Here is a 13,915-nt window from a genome sequence, read left to right as displayed (position 1 = left end):
GTTCACTGTCATTTATTCATGATCTTTAACTGGTTAAATGTTTGTAGTTTGAATGTTTCAGTGATGATTAACATGTTTAAATAGTTGACTAGTGTAGTGTTAGCTAGCTACATAGTTGTCTTTGTCATAGTTTGATAATTGTGTAGTTTAGAGTAATTATCGAGGTTAGCTAGCCAGCTATTTTCGTCCCCCGCGACTCCATCTTCCAAACCTAGCCAACTATTACCGACGAGCAGCATTGTAGAAACTAAATACATTACAAAGGAACGTCTTTATTAGTGTTATGTTAGCTAGCTACATAGTTGCCTTTGTATCATGATAATGCTGTAATACTGAAACTATCGAGGTTACCTAGCCAGCTACACTTTCAAACAAAGTAAACTACGCAGCCACTGCTAGCTAGCCTACTTCACCAGCCAGCAGTAGTGTATCATTTTAGTCATTTTAGTCTAAGGTTTTTGCAACGTAAGCTTAACTTTCTGAACATTCGAGACGTGTAGTCCACTTGTCATTCCAATCTCCTTTGCATTAGCGTAGCCTCTTCTGTAGCTTGTCAACTATGTGTCTGTCTATCCCTGTTCTCTCCCCTCTGCACAGGCCATACAAACGCTTCACACCGCGTGGCCGCTGCCACTCTAACCTGGTGGTCCCAGCGCGCACGACCCACGTGGAGTTCCAGGTCTCCGGCAGCCTCTGGAACTGCCGGTCTGCGGCCAACAAGGCAGAGTTCATCTCAGCCTATGCTACCCTCCAGTCCCTCGACTTCTTGGCACTGACGGAAACATGGATTACCACAGATAACACTGCTACTCCTACTGCTCTCTCCTCGTCTGCCCACGTGTTCTCGCATACCCCGAGAGCATCTGGCCAGCGGGGTGGTGGCACTGGAATCCTCATCTCTCCCAAGTGGACATTCTCTCTTTCTCCCCTGACCCATCTGTCTATCACCTCCTTTGAATTCCATGCTGTCACAGTTACCAGCCCTTTCAAGCTTAACATCCTTATCATTTATCGCCCTCCAGGTTCCCTTGGAGAGTTCATCAATGAGCTTGACGCCTTGATAAGTTCCTTTCCTGAGGATGGCTCACCTCTCACAGTTCTGGGTGACTTTAACCTCCCCACGTCTACCTTTGACTCATTCCTCTCTGCCTCCTTCTTTCCACTCCTCTCCTCTTTTGACCTCACCCTCTCACCTTCCCCCCTACTCACAAGGCAGGCAATACGCTTGACCTCATCTTTACTAGATGCTGTTCTTCCACTAATCTCATTGCAACTCCCCTCCAAGTCTCCGACCACTACCTTGTATCCTTTTCCCTCTCGCTCTCCTCCAACACTTCTCACTCTGCCCCTACTCGGATGGTATTGCGCCGTCGCAACCTTCGCTCTCTCTCACCCGCTACTCTCTCCTCTTCCATCCTATCATCTCTTCCCTCTGCTCAAACCTTCTCCAACCTATCTCCTGATTCTGCCTCCTCAACCCTCCTCCCTTTCTGCATCCTTTGACTCTCTATGTCCCCTATCCTCCAGGCCGGCTCGGTCCTCCCCTCCTGCTCCGTGGCTCGACGACTCATTGCGAGCTCACAGAACAGGGCTCCGGGCAGCCGAGCGGAAATGGAGGAAAACTCACCTCCCTGCGGACCTGGCATCCTTTCACTCCCTCCTCTACATTTTCCTCTTCTGTTTCTGCTGCTAAAGCCACTTTCTACCACTCTAAATTCCAAGCATCTGCCTCTAACCCTAGGAAGCTCTTTGCCACCTTCTCCTCCCTCCTGAATCCTCCTTCCCCTCCCCTCCCTCCTCCCTCTCTGCGGTCGACTTCGTCAACCATTTTGAAAAGAAGGTTGACGACATCCGATCCTCGTTTGTTAAGTCAAACGACACCGCTGGTCCTGCTCACACTGCCCTACCCTGTGCTTTGACCTCTTTCTCCCCCCTCTCTCCAGATGAAATCTCGCGTCTTGTGACGGCCGCCCAACAACCTGCCCGCTTGACCCTATCCCCTCCTCTCTTCTCCAGACCATTTCCGGAGACCTTCTCCCTTACCTCACCTCGCTCATCAACTCATCCTTGACCGCTGGCTATGTCCCTTCCGTCTTCAAGAGAGCGAGAGTTGCACCCCTTCTGAAAAAACCTACACTCGATCCCTCCGATGTCAAGAACTACAGACCAGTATCCCTTCTTTCTTTTCTCTCCAAAACTCTTGAACGTGCCGTCCTTGGCCAGCTCTCTTGGTATCTCTCTCAGAATGACCTTCTCGATCCAAATCAGTCAGGTTTCAAGACTGGTCATTCAACTGAGACTGCTCTTCTCTGTGTCACGGAGGCTCTCCGCACTGCTAAAACTAACTCTCTCTCCTCTGCTCTCATCCTTCTAGACCTATCTGCTGCCTTTGATACTGTGAACCACCAGATCCTCCTCTCCACCCTCTCCGAGTTGGGCATCTCCAGCGCGGCCCACGCTTGGATTGCGTCCTACCTGACAGGTCGCTCCTACCAGGTGGCGTGGCGAGAATCTGTCTCCGCACCACGTGCTCTCACCACTGGTGTCCCCTAGGGCTCTGTTCTAGGCCCTCTCCTATTCTCGCTATACACCAAGTCACTTGGCTCTGTCATATCCTCACATGGTCTCTCCTATCATTGCTACGCAGACGACACACAATTAATCTTCTCCTTTCCCCCTTCTGATAACCAGGTGGCGAATCGCATCTCTGCATGTCTGGCAGACATACCAGTGTGGATGACGGATCACCACCTCAAGCTGAACCTCGGCAAGACGGAGCTGCTTTTCCTCCCAGGGAAGGACTGCCCGTTCCATGATCTCGCCATCACGGTTGACAACTCCATTGTGTCCTCCTCCCAGAGTGCTAAGAACCTTGGCGTGACCCTGGACAACACCCTGTCGTTCTCCACTAACATCAAGGCGGTGACCCGATCCTGTAGGTTCATGCTCTACAACATTCGCAGAGTACGACCCTGCCTCACACAGGAAGCGGCGCAGGTCCTAATCCAGGCACTTGTCATCTCCCGTCTGGATTACTGCAACTCGCTGTTGGCTGGGCTCCCTGCCTGTGCCATTAAACCCCTACAACTCATCCAGAACGCCGCAGCCCGTCTGGTGTTCAACCTTCCCAAGTTCTCTCACGTCACCCCGCTCCTCCGCTCTCTCCACTGGCTTCCAGTTGAAGCTCGCATCCGCTACAAGACCATGGTGCTTGCCTACGGAGCCGTGAGGGGAACGGCACCTCCGTACCTTCAGGCTCTGATCAGTCCCTACACCCAAACAAGGGCACTGCGTTCATCCACCTCTGGCCTGCTCGCCTCCCTACCTCTGAGGAAGCATAGTTCCCGCTCAGCCCAGTCAAAACTGTTCGCTGCTCTGGCACCCCAATGGTGGAACATGCTCCCTCACGACGCCAGGACAGCGGAGTCAATCACCACCTTCCGGAGACACCTGAAACCCCACCTCTTTAAGGAATACCTGGGATAGGATAAAGTACACAATAATAACCCCCCCCCCCCCCCCTAAAAGATTTAGATGCACTATTGTAAAGTGGTTGTTCCACTGGATATCATAAGGTGAATGCACCAATTTGTAAGTCGCTCTGGATAAGAGCGTCTGCTAAATTATGTAAATGTAAATGTTGTAAACATCTGCTTGATTTAGCTTTCAGTATATTTGCACTTTTTAAGACCGCAATAGTTAATCAACACACAATTATTGTAAATAAATGGACACTACCTTTTATGAAACGGAAATTGCTCTCCGTAAATAAATGCTGAGAAAGGATTAGTCTGGACTCCGAAGCCATTCGGCTATGGGTTTCAGAGCCCTGTGATTATGATACAATTTATATTAGTTTAAAAATGGTTTATTTACAACCTCTGGGGTGTAACATGTTTGGCAAAGTGGTATAGGAGATTCTGACATGAAATATAACCCCTAACCCTAACTTGAGTTCAGTCTAAGCCAATGAGAACCAAGAGGGGGGTCTAGCTTCATACCTGCCTCCACTGAGTGAGAACGGCTGCAACCTGTCCTACTAGGCCCCTTGCATGCAACTAACACTATATCTTACCCCAATACAGTAGTGGCCGTCAGTGAGGTGCACAGCTGCAGGTTTCTGTCCTTCATGACTGGGAAAGGCCTAGATTCTAGGCCGTAGAAGATCCTACAGCGATCTCATTAGATGAAAACAGGATGGATCAACAGTGATTCATATTACTGGTTTGCATCCTAAAAAAAAGGATAGTTGTGTTTTGCTGCATTACACATCATTTTGTCTACCCATATGATGTGGATCATTGTCAGGTTATTAGATGTATACGTTTCAGTAACAACAGAACACCATGGTTGTAATAACACTTTTAACAGGTGGTTTGTAAATGTGTGGAATGTGTTTGTTTTGGGTCATCACTGGTAAATGAATTGATGTAAATTAGACAGTCAGAGGATTTTCTGAGGAGCTGGTCAGGGCATAACACGTTCCATTCAGCTTCAGGCAACTTTGATGTAAGGCTTGATCACACCTGTAGTGACTACTTTATCAGGCCCATTGATAGTGAACAATGGATAAGCAACAATGTAATAACACCCAACACAATGTTGACAGAAAGTTTTTTATTAAAAAAACAATTAATGGGGTTAATTGTAACTGCCATTGCAAATGTTTATGTATGACTGGGGGAAAAAAAATAAGATACACAATAATAAAGTGATAATTGTGAGGAAATACTGTATGTTCTTCATAATCAAAGAAAAAATACAGGTTGACTTGTTGTCTACGTTCACAGTACACTTTGATGTGTTTTGAATATGGTGTCTGCATTGAAACCCCTCCTCCAGTTCACACATTTACCCAATTACTAATTCAGGATTTACATTGTACAACTTTCTACGCCAGCAAAAATTCTGGTTATTAACCAGGTTTCCATCCAAACTTTTTATGCAAGTAAAGTACATGTTGGATATAAAAAATGTCATGACCTGATGGAAACAACATATTTCCAAATGTCGACAAAACAAAATACGCTAGACAATGTGAGATATTTTTGTGTCAGTAAAATTTATTTTGTGAGAAATGTCGGTGGAAACCCTTTTATGCACAAATATTGATATAATAACCATCATATTGAAGTCTCCCAGTCCCTGCCGCTGAAAAACATCCCCACAGCATGATGCTGCTACTACCATGCTTCACCGTAGGGTTGGTGCCAGGTTTCCTCCAGACGTGACGCTTGGCATTCAAGGAGTTCAATATTGGTTTCATCAGACCAGAGAATCTTGTTTCTCATGGTCTGAGAGTCCTTTAGATGCCTTTTGACAAACTCCAAGCGGGCTGTCATGCGCCTTTTACTGAGGAGTGGCTTCCGTCTGGCCAATCTACCATAAAGGTCTGATTGGTGGAGTGCTGCAGAGATGGTTGTCCTTCTGGAAGTTTCTCCCATCTCCACAGAGGAACTCTAGAGCACTGTCAGAGTGACCATCAGGTTCTTGGTCACCCTGTCCAAGGCCCTTCTCCCCCGATTGCTCAGTCTGGCCAGCCGGCCAGCTCTAGGAAGAGTCTTGGTGGTACCAAATAGAGGTTGACCAATTAATTAGGGCCGATTTTAAGTTTTCAGAACAATCTGTAATCGGCATTTTTGGACGCCGATTACATTGCAATCCATGAGGAGACTGCTATGCGAGTGCAGCAAGGAGCCAAGGTAAGTTGCTAGCTAGCATTAAACTTATTTTATAAAAAACAATCTTAACATAGTCACTAGTTAACTACACATGGTTGATGATATTACTAGTTTAACTAGCTTGTCCTGCGTTGCATATAATCAATGCAGTGCCTGATAATTTATCATCGAATCACAGCCTACTTCGCCAAACGGGTGATGATTTAACAAAAGCACATTCGTGAAAAAAGCACAATCATAGCACCAATGTACCTAACCATAAACATCAATGCCTTTCTTAAAATCAATACACAAGTGTATATTTTTAAACCTGCATATTTAGTTAAAATAAATTCATGTTAGCAGGGAATATTTACTAGGGAAATTGTGTCACTTCTCTTGCGTTCCGTGTAAGCAGAGTGTCACGCCCTGACCATAGAGAGCCGTTGTTTCTCTATGGTGTAGTAGGTCAGGGCGTGACTAGGGGGTATTCTTGTTGAACATTTCTATGTTGTGTTCTAGTTTTATTTTCTATGTTGGTGTTTTGTATGGTTCCCAATTAGAGGCAGCTGGTAATCGTTGCCTCTAATTGGGGATCATATTTAAATCAAATCAAGTTTATTTATATAGCCCTTCTTACATCAGCTGATATCTCAAAGTGCTGTACAGAAACCCAGCCTAAAACCCCAAACAGCAAGCAATGCAGGTGTAGAAGCACGGTGGCTAGGAAAAACTCCCTAGAAAGGCCAAAACCTAGGAAGAAACCTAGAGAGGAACCAGGCTATGAGGGGTGGCCAGTCCTCTTCTGGCTGTGCCGGGTGGAGATTATAACAGCATATGGCCAAGATGTTCAAATGTTCATAAATGACCAGCATGGTCAAATAATAATAATCATAGTAGTTGTCGAGGGTGCAACAAGTCAGTAACACAAGAGTAAGTGTCAGTTGGCTTTTTCATAGCCGATCTTTGAGAGTATCTCTACCGCTCCTGCTGTCTCTAGAGAGTTGAAAACAGCAGGACTGGGACAGGTAGCACGTCCGGTGAACAGGTCAGGGTTCCAGCAGTTCTGGGACAGGTAGCACGTCCGGTGAACAGGTCAGGGTTCCATAGCTGCAGGCAGAACAGTTGGAACTGGAGCAGCAGCACGGCCAGGTGAACTGTGGACAGCAAGGAGTCATCAAGCCATTTAAGTAGCTATTTTTTCCCACCTGTGTTTGTGGGATATTGTTTTGTGTTTGTGCATGTGCACCTCGTAGTCACGTTTCGTTGTTCGTTTTTTGATTTATTGTTTTTGCTTAAAGTTTCACTTTGTAATAAATATGTGGAACTCAACATCCGCTGCGCCTTGGTCCCGTTCTTACGACAACCGTGACACAGAGTCAGGTTATATGCAGCAGTTTGGGCCGTCTGGCTTGTTGCGAACTGTGTGAAGACCATTGCTTCCTAACAAAGACCGTAATTAATTTGCCAGAATTTTACATAATTATGACATAACATTGAAGGTTGTGCAATGTAACAGCAATATTTAGACTTAGGGTTGCCACCCGTTCGATAAAATACGGAACGGTTCCCGAATTTCACTGAAAGAATAAACATTTTGTTTTCGAAATGATCGTTTCCGGATTTGACCATATTAATGACCGAAGGCTCGTATTTCTGTGTGTTTATTGAATTATAATTATGTCTATAATTTGATATTTGATAGAGCAGTCTGACTGAGCGGTGGTAGGCAGCAGCAGGCTTGTAAGCATTCATTCAAACAGCACTTTCCTGCGTTTGCCGGCAGCTCTTCGCAACGCTTGAAGCATAGCCCTGTTTATGACTTCCAGCCTATCAACTCCCGAGATTAGGCTGGCAATACTATAGTGCCGATAAGGACATTCAATAGTCAAAGGTATATGAAATACAAATGGTATAGAGAGAAATAGTCCTATAAATTCATATAATAACGACAACCTAAAACTGGGAATGTTGAAGACTCATGTTAAAAGGAACCACCAGCTTTCATATGTTCTCTGGTTCTGAGCAAGGAACTTAAACGTTAGCTTTTTTTATATGGCATATATTGCACTTTTACTTTCTTTTCCAACACTGTGTTTTTGCATTATTTAAACCAAATTGAACATGTTTCATTATTTATTTGAGACCAAATTGATTTAATTTATGTATTATACTAAGTTAAAATAAAAGTGTTCATTCAATATTGTTGTAATTGTCATTATTATATAGACATGTGTGTGCCTTTCCAAATCATGTCCAATCATTTTAATGTACCACAGGTGGACTCCTATCAAGTTGTGGAAACATCTCAAGGATGATCAATGGAAACAGGATGCACCTGAGCTCAATTTCGAGTCTCATAACAAAGGGTCTGAATACTTATGTTTTTAATTTTTAATACATTTGCAAACATTTCTAAAAACTGTTTTCGCTTTGCCATTATGGGATAGTGTGTAGATTGCTGAGGATTTTTATTCATTTCATCCATTTTGTAATGTAACAAAATGTGGAAAAAGTCAAGGGGTCTGAATACTTTCCCGAAAGGCACTGTATATACTGTCAGAGTCACCCCCCCAACCCCAGTCCCATTCTTCGTTGCATTTGTTGACCTCCAGAAGGACGTCAAAGGAGGGGGTAGGAGGAAGTTTGTTTTCCATTGACCTTCCCCAGGCTCCATTTTTAGCTCTGCTGATGCTGGCGTCGGTGGTAAATGTGCTGATGTTGGCAGTAAAGGTGCTGATTCTACAGTCTTTAGCTGACCGTGACTGTAACGTTGACGCAGGGAGCCAAGAAACAGGTGCAGTTTGTGAGTTTTAATAATAATGAACGTAGAACGATACAAAACAAGAGAACCGTCTGACGAGGAAACATAACCAATACTACCTGAAGAGTGATGCTAGGGAGTGTTAGATAAAGGGGGAGTAGTCAGGGAAGTGATTGAGTCCAGGTGTGCCTCTTGATGGGGTGCAGGTGTGCGTAATGAGGGTTGCCTGGTGTGCATAATGATGGGTTGACAGGACCGGTGGTTAGTAGACCGGCGACGTCGAACGCCGGATAGGGAGAGTGGGAGTAGATGTTACAGTTACGCTGCTCAGATCTCTCCTTCCTGTATTTCTATATTTTAAGTGTAGCTCAGCAGTAGTGAGAGTTATATCCAGCCCATGGGTCATTAAAATAGTCAACACAAAACTACTATCTTCCAGGGACTAGTGCTCTCGTGGACGACACCTTTTTCTAGCTAGCCGATTGTAACGGGTAAATGTGATGCTCCATTAGCCTTTACAGGTTAGCTTATACAAGACAGCACGATAGATTTTTCAACTAACCTGCCCTTGGCGATATTGTCTTTGATAAGGGATTTGTTTTGTTATTAATGTCCATGTCCAGTCATAGATAGCCACATCCTTCCCTTCTCCTCAGTGATCACTAATTTGGGTGTGAAATTCTAACCCTGCTCTCTCCAATGCCCACATTAGTCACGTCTGTAAAACATAATTCTTTCACCTGAAGAACATCTCCTGCCTAAGACCCTCTCACCACATCGGATGCAGAAAAGCTAATCCATGCATTTTTGGGAATGCAGTACTTGGGGACCTGCCTGCAAATTCAATTTGTGGTCCTTTTGAGGTTTATTTTGACTTTATTTTCTCGAAATGTATCCGCAATCATTTCTTATAACCGATAACAACTTTTGAACATCAGATCGGCAGTTACTTACATCAATTCCGGCTTCAACTTTGACTCATCTGCCCTGGGCTCTTTCTGTAATTCCTACCCAATTTTCCACTACCGAAGAGGAAACACCCATGTTACGGAGGCAAGAGAGTGGGGATCCGGGCGAGGTCAAGTCAAAGGGAGAAACGGCCACCTCTTCCCTCCATTCTACTGGCCAATGTCACTTGATAATAAGATGGATGACCTCCGACTGCAATATTCTCTGCTTCTCTGAAACATGGCTCTCCAACTTGATGTATTCTCCATTCACCGTGCCGACAGGACAGTGGAGTCGGGGAAATCGAGGGGGGGGAGGGGTTTGAGTCTTCATCAACAACAACTGGTGTGCTGACTCGAGTGCGGTGGAAGTGTCGACCCATTGTTGACCCATCATGGAATACCTGATTGTCAAATGCCGACCCTTTTACCTCCAGAGGGAGTTTTTAGCTGTTATCGTGACTGTTGTACATATTCCAAGAAAAATAACAAGTGAACTGTACGAGGAAAACGTACATCCAGAGGCTGCTTTTCTGGTTGCTGACGATTTTAATTCTGCGTCATTACAACAAGTGATGTCCAACTTCCCTCAACACGTCTCCCTCGCCAGTATGGCGATAAAGTCCTAGACCACTGTTTTTCTACCCACAAGCAAGCATACAAGGCACTGTCTTATCCACCTTTCGGCAAATCAGATCATGACTCCATACTCCAGCTTCTTGTTTACAAGCAGAAGCTCAAACAGGAATTCGCCGTGACTTGCTCCATTGAGAAATGGAGATTATGCTAGACTGCTTTGCCAGCGCTGATTGGAATATGTTTTTTAATTTAATTTTTTAAATTTATTTAACCTTTATTTAACTAGGCAAGTCAGTTAAGAACAAATTCTTATATACAATGACGGCCTACCCCAGCCAAACCCTAACCCAGACAACGCTGGGCCAATTGTGTGCCACCGTATGGTTGTGATACAGCCTGGAATCGAACCAGGGTCTAAAGTGATGCCTCTAGCACTGAGATGCAGTGCCTTAGACTGCTGCACCACTCGGACTCTGCCGATAACATTGACATTTTAGTCATTTAGCAGACCCTAGCTATCTTAAGATGAATACAAGAAGTCCCGGTATCAAAATCATCAAACGAGCAAAAGTGCCATATACTGTAGGAATAAGATGGAATCATGTTACACAGGCTCCGATGCATTCTCAGAGCATGCGCAGAATAGCTGGCAGGTATATTCACGGTCATTTTCCACCTCTCCTTGTCCCAGTCTGTAATCTCTACATGTTTTAAGATGACCACCATCATTCCTGTTCCCAATATCTCCAAGGCTTCATGCCACAATGACTACCCCGCTGTAGCACTCTGTAATCGTGAAGTGCTTTGAAAGGCTGGTTATGGCACACATCAACTTCATCATTCCAGACACCCTAGACCCACTACGATTTGCATACCACCCCAAAAGATCCATAGATGATGCCATCTCAATTGCACGCCACACTGCCCTCACCCACATAGATTAGAGGAATACCAATGTAAGAATGCTGTTGATTGACTACAGCTCAGCGTTCAACACCATTGTCCCCTCCAAGCACGTCACCAAGCTTAGAATCCTGGGACTGAACACCTCCCTCTGCAACTGGATCCTGGACTTCCTGAAGGGAGGAGGTCAGTGACCTGGCAGTGTGGGTCCGGAACAACAACCTCACCCTCAATGTCAGTAAGACCAAAGAGCTGATCGTGGACTACAGGAAAAGGGGGGGGATGAGCATGTTTCGTTACATTTCAAAAGGGGGGACGAAAAGACTTTTGAATGCTTAGCAGAACAGAAAATGGTCCAATTCACGCACCTATCAGGAGAACATACCTATTATCTCTGATCTGGCGGACTCATTAAACACAAATTCTTTGTTTGTAAATTATGTCTGAGTGTTGGTGTGCCCCTGGCTATCCATAAATAAAAAATACAAAATTGTGCCACCTGGTTTGCTTAATATAAGGAATTTGGAATGACTCATACTTTTACTTTTGATACTTAAGTATATTTTTGCAAATTACATTTACTTTTGATACATGTATTTAAAGCCAAATACGTTTAGACTTTTACTCAAGTAGTATTTTACTGGGTGACTAACTTTAACTTGAATCCTTTTCTATTAAGGTATCTTTACTTTTACTCAAGTATGACAATTGGGAAACTTTTTCCACCACTGGTAATTGTTTACAAAAAAAATGTGTGAATGTGCTAGAAAGCTAAACGGCTACCCTGCTAGCTAGTTGACGCTGTGGCTAGCCAAAAAAGGACTTGTTTTGAAAGTTGGATCATCTTATCCTTTGAGGCTTTAAAAGTGTTCTTACCCTGTGATTTTCAACATTCAAAGCAATTGGGAAACATCCATGGCATGCATTGTTGTCACCTTAGCTTGCGACGTAACTTCTGAGTGATAGGAAGCACAAACACCACCACCAAATTGCCTACAACACTGCACACACACCTGTCGTTACTATGACAACTAGCTTTGCCTTGTCAGCAAATTACTGCTGTCTGAACACACACAAATACGATTTGGTCACTTGTAACTTTCTGTTTGGACTGTCAGTAGTCCAAAATGGATTTGAAAAACAAAACTGATTTGAGCATTAAGGCCTGCATTGTAAACGAGGCTTAAGTAGACCCAGCTGCTATGCATTGCATGTCTATGGGAGAGCCACTCCTTCAAATCGGCAATCAGCAGTAACAAAGCATTCTACCTGAGTTGGCCTTAACTGTTTTTTTGAGTATCCATTTCACAGCCACCACAAAAATGGAAGTAAAAACCGGTTTAGGCCAGCTTGGATGTGTATATCTGTGGAGCATTTCATAAGGACTCGGCTGATCCAGAGTGCTGGTTGTGTATTGGTTTTGTACTGCCGAATTTTGTTTTCTTAATTGGGAGTAAAATATTGCCTTTTGTCAAGATTGAAGTGTTTCCCAACTCCAGTCCCCCCAACACACATTTTTGTTGTTGCTCAAGACAAACTCAACTGATTCAACTAGTTGAGCGCTTTATGATTAGTTGACAAGTTGAATCAGGTGTGCTTGTCTGTGGCTACAACAAAAATGTGTACTGTTGGGGTTTCTTGAGGACTGGATTTGGAAAACACAGCCTTACACCACACACACACACACACACACACACACACACACACACACACACACACACACACACACACACACACACACACACACACACACACACACACACACACACACCCTATGCAATAACAACAACTACCTCTGACTTGACTCAATGTGCCCACCGGACCTACTGTAAGCTGTATTTTTATACAGTGCATTCAGAAAGTATTCAGACCCTTTGACTTTTCCACATTTTGTTACGTTACCGCCTTATTCTAAAATGAATAAAATCAAAAAATTGTCTTCATCAATATACACACAATACCCCATAATGACAGATTGAAAACAGGTTTAGATTTTTTTGCAAATGTATAAAGAATAAAAAACAGATACCTTATTTATGTAAGTATTCAGACCCTATGCTATGAGAATCGAAATTGAGCTCAGGTGCATCCTGTTACCATTGATCATCCTTGAGATGTTTCTACAACTTGATTGGAGTCCACCTGTGGTATATTCAATTGATTGGACATGATTTGGAAAGGCACACACCTGTCTATATAAGGTCTTACAGTTGACAGTGCATGTCAGAGATAAAACCAAGCCATGAGATCGAAGGAATTGTCCGTAGAGCTCCGAGACAGGATTGTGTCTAGATACAGATCTGGGGAAGGGTACCAAAACAATTCTGCAGCATTGAGGGTCCCCAAGAACACAGTGGCCTCCGTCATTCTTAAATGGAAGAAGTTTGGAACCACCAAGACTTTTCCTAGAGCTGGCCGCCTGGCAGAACTGAGCAATCGGGGGAGAAGGGCCTTGGTCAGGGAGGTGACCGAGAACCCGATGGTCACTCTGACAGAGCTCTAGAGCTCCTCTGGGGAGATGAGAGAACCTTCCATAAGGACAACCATCTCTGCAGCACTCCACCAATCAGGCGTTTATGGTAGAGTGGCCAGATGGAAGCCACTCCTCAGTAAAAGGCACATGACAGCCCGCTTGGAGTTTGCCAAAAGGCACCTAAATGACTCTCAGACCATGAGAAACAAGATTCTCTGGTCTGATGAAACCAAGATTGAACTCTTTGGCCTGAATGCCAAGTGTCACGTCTGGAGGAAACTGGCACCATCCCAGTGGTGAAGCATAGTGGTGGCAGCATCATGCTAGGGGGATATTTTTCAGCGGCAGGGACTGGGAGACTAGTCAGGATTGATGGAAAGATGAACGGCGCAAAGTACAGAGCGATCCTAGATGAAAATCTGCTCAGAGCGCTCAGACTGGAGCGAAGGTTCACCTTCCAACAGGACAACAACCCTAAGTACACAGAAAAGACAATGCAGGAGTGGCTTCGGGACAAGTCTCTGAATGTCCTTGAGTGGCACAGCCAGAACCCGGACTTGAACCCGATTGAACATCTCGGGAGAGACCT

This window comes from Salmo salar, chromosome 04, assembly GCF_965601325.2.
Source record: "Salmo salar chromosome 04, fSalSal1, whole genome shotgun sequence".
NCBI classification, from domain to species: Eukaryota; Metazoa; Chordata; class Actinopteri; order Salmoniformes; family Salmonidae; genus Salmo; species Salmo salar.
This window is presented reverse-complemented; position numbering follows the sequence as displayed.